Here is a 4,271-nt window from a genome sequence, read left to right on the forward strand (position 1 = left end):
GAAGTGTCTATTCATGTCTTTTGCCCATTTCTTCACTGTATTATTTGTTTTTTGGGTGTTGAGTTTGATAAGTTCCTTATAGATTTTGGATACTAACACTTTATCTGATAAGTCATTTGCAAATATCCTCTCCCATTCTGTCAGTTGCCTTTAGGTTTGCTGATTGTTTCCTTCGCTGTGCAGAAACTTTTTATCTTGATGAGCTCCCAATACTTTATTTTTGCTTTTAATTCCCTTGCCTTTGGAATGTTGACTCCTTTTATGTAAAGGAATTACACTTTTCTAAATGAACTGATCCACAAGGTATTATCGACCTTACATTCTATTGGAAGGGAAGCTGTTATTAAAGCACAATCATCCAGTTCGTTCTTTATAATTAACTTAAAACTTGACACAAAGACAGTCAGGATCATTTTAAGGAGTCTTCTGCATTCTTAGAAAATACAGGCCAATGTCCAGTAATTCTCTTCATGGTAGAAAATGCACTCCTTTACTACTTAATGTGACATTTTTCCTCCAGAGCTTCCTCATAGCATTCGTCATCTCAGAATTTCTCAGAGTGTAGATCAGGGGGTTCAGCATGGGGGTAAGACTGTATAAAACACACTCACTGATTTGTCAATGGGGAAGGTCTTAGCAGGTCTCACGTACATGAAAATACATGGCACAAAGAAGAAGACCACCACAGTGATGTGGGAACCACAGGTCTGGAGGGCTTTCCGCCTCCCTTCCGGGCTAAGGTTCTTTAGAGAGTGCAAGATGACACCATAAGAGATGAGCAAGAGCACAAATGCAATTGTGCAGATCAGTCCTTCATCGCCCACCACTAACAGGCCAATGATATGGGCGTCAGTACAGACCAGTTTCAGTAAGGGGTACATGTCACACAAAAAATGATCAGTGAATTGGGACCGCAGAATGGGAGCCCATAAATAGTGCTAACTTGAATTACTGAATGCAGAAAACCTCCAACCCAGGACCCTACCAGCAGCACAACACACGCCCTTTGCCTCATGATACACAAATAATGCAGGGGTTTACACATGGCCACATAGAGGTCATAAACCATCACCAAGAGAAGAATGATCTCTGATCCACCAAAAAGCTGCTCTGTAAACAGCTGGGTCATACAGCGTTGAAATGACCTGGTATTTTCCCCACGTATCAAATCTGAAATCAATCTGAGGGAAATAGAAGAGGAGTAAATGACATCCATAAAAGGTAAGTTAGCAAGAAACAAGTACATAGGTGATTTCAGGGTCTTACTGACAGTTACAGTCGCCAAAATGAGGAGGTTGCCCACCACAGTGAAAATATAGAAGAGTGAGAACACAACCAAAAGGACCTTCTGTTCCTTTGGATCCTGTGTGAGACCCAAGAGGATAAAATAAGTGACATTGCTCCTTGGTTCCATCTAGTCTGCATAGAAGCTGGCTTCTCATATTAGAAGCAGCTGATCTACAAAACAAGGAAGATAAATGCATTATAAGATTACTGATTCATTCAATTAAAAGAATGTAGAAGGAATACCTATTTGTCTCACATGTGTGGCATGTGTCATAGACATTAGGATTTCAAGTTGAATAAGCCACGGTTTCCTACACTCAGTGATATCATACATAATAATCACCAATATAATAGGTGCCATTATAAAAATACAGAACACGAAATGTCCAGGGTAGGAATATATCTACCAAACGGGAATCAAAAAAGTTTCCCAAAGGAAACAATGCTTCACCTGAGTTTTAAAGGAAGAGTGGAAGAACAAGAGAAGAGGGAAAGGGAATTTCATGGAAAGATGCACAGTTTATAAAGTCCCAAAGGTGAAATACTTGAGACCCATTTAAGGTAACTGACATATTCAAAGTGAGTAGATCAAATTAGGAACAGAAGGTCACTTCCCTAGGTTGTCTCTTCCCCCACTAAGACCTCTTTATTAGGATCTTTGGTTGGATATGCCTCCATTCCCTGATCAATAAATGGGGAAGCATTCCACTATTGTGTCTCTCCCTTAATTGTTAAACTTCATATATGCAACATCTCCAACTTCAGAAATCTCCATTGGATATCAATTAGGACTCATAAAACTAATTTTTTTTTTGGCACAATAAACATAGATGCTTCCCACATCATTAAATGGTACCACCTTCCACATCATTGCTCAGACAAGAAATAATCACAGTGTCCTTCATGCCGTCTTGCGGTCATGTCACATATTAATACCTTTAACAAATGATATTTATCCCCTTTAAAATTTATCACAAATTTAATCATTCCCCTCCCCTCCCCACTTCCCCTGGCCCACTGCACTAGCCTCCTACCACGTCCCTCCTCTTTCATTCTGGTCTCCATCAATTTGTTCTCCTGATGAAACTTAAAATGGATTCTTTTTAAATATGATTCTGATCTATCACTCCACTGCTCACGATGCCTACAGTTGCTTCCAATCACACGCTCAGAACTTAATGAATCACAGTTCATCTTACAGTAAAGGGAATTATAATCCTCATTTCACAGCTGAACAAACTGAGGCTCAGAACATCTAATTAATTTTCCCAAGGTCAACCATTTTTAAGTGATAAAACTAGAATTGGAATCAAAGTTTGTTTTCTCTCAAAGTGATCTCACTTTTACGTAATAAAGATAGTTACACAGTTGCAAAGGCTGGTTTCCACTATTTACTGTTAGTTTTACCTTATAGAGGCATGTCCACAATCTGAAGGAACACATTTGACTCTGTCATCCAGTTTGGCAAGAGGGCAAAAGCTGCATTATTGCTTGAGGACATATTTTTTTTTTCATTCGACTGTCTATCCATTTTCGCCAGAGTTTCTCCTGGTTATTCAGAAGGTTGCTTTTATTAATACCGTAGATGACTTCCTAGCAATTCCATGGTCCACGCAGAAAACAAACATTTATCACATTAGGATAATATATCAAAAAGACAAGATTAACTCCTATCCTTACATAAGGAAAATAGCCACCAGCCATCTCCCAGGGAGATTTTTCTCAAGTAACTTCTTTCCTACTAATTTCTAAATAGAAAAATACCATTCAATGGCTTAGGCATCCTCATTCTATTGGTTTGGTCAGATTAGCAGACTTGATACTTTAAGAGACATCATTGGGCTTCTCCTTAGGTAATGCTTTAAGCCCAACAGAAACCTCCTAAAAATGTGTATCAGTTGTTAAGAGCATAGCCTCTTCTTCCCCATATGGGCAAATATCACTGGACATTTTATCCCTTCTAACCACATTCTTCATTAAGTCCTACAATTGGAAAATGTCCAGGACCAATTATTGCTTATAAATTCACTGGGAATTTTCACAAAATTTTTCAAAAATATCTATGTAAAGATACTATTAGGCCAAATCACATAATTAGTGTCAGAAATATGTGACATAAAAAAAATAGCTTTAGAACCATTGTAAGGCTACTGCCAGTTAAGAATAAAATTTCAGCCCAGTCATTTTGTTTTAGGAAGATTATTTTTCATGTGTTTCTCCACTTCCCATAGCAAGTTTCTCTTCCCTTTTATTAATACTCAATTTATGCTGCCTTGAAGTAGGGTTGGGCATTTTATTTTTTTGCAGATTTCAACACAATAACTCTTTATTCAATTACAATTTTTTTTAATTTGGAGGGCTTATTTACTGCCAGAAACTGTGCTGCGAGTGAGAACACAGCAATTTATGAAATAGGAAAAAATTATGCAAATAGTCCTTCCTGCATGGTCCTGCACGGACCTTATATTCTCATGGTAGAGAGAGGCAGTATATAAGGGAACAATTTAGTGTGTTAATTACAGTCTTCATCAGTGCTAATAAGACAGCAAACGGTACTCAGGGAGAATTCTCCTATGGAGAAGATAACCAGGGAAGGCTTTTCTTCCACAGGATAGAAAGTGGCTACCATCAGAAAAATTGTTACAGGTAGTAAAATTAAGCAATCTGTTCTCACTTCACTGATGGCATGCCCTATATGTAGAAAATGCTAAAAAGTTACACAGGAGTTTTTATTTCAGTGCCCTTTTGAAAAGGAGTGGTAAGTGTGGGCACTCTCGTATTGTGCCGGATAGTAGTGGGAAAGCTTTCAACCTTGACTCGAGTGTCATATTAGCTGTGGATCTGTCATATATGGCCTTTATTATGTTGAGTTACATTCCTTCTATACCCAATTTTTTGAGATTTTTTTTAAAATTCAGGTTAGTTAACATAGAGTGTAGTCTTCACTTCAGGAGTAGAACCCAGTGATTCATCACTTACATATG

The 4,271-nt window shown here is 38.0% G+C and overlaps 1 pseudogene; it reads right to left on the reverse strand.

Moving 5' to 3' along the window:
- Nucleotides 1-468: 468 nt before the first annotated feature.
- Nucleotides 469-1,414, reverse strand: LOC122484317 (annotated as a pseudogene).
- Between the last annotated feature and the right edge of the window lie 2,857 nt (nucleotides 1,415-4,271).

The sequence above is a fragment of the Prionailurus bengalensis genome, chromosome D1, assembly GCF_016509475.1.
Source record: "Prionailurus bengalensis isolate Pbe53 chromosome D1, Fcat_Pben_1.1_paternal_pri, whole genome shotgun sequence".
Taxonomy (NCBI): Eukaryota; Metazoa; Chordata; class Mammalia; order Carnivora; family Felidae; genus Prionailurus; species Prionailurus bengalensis.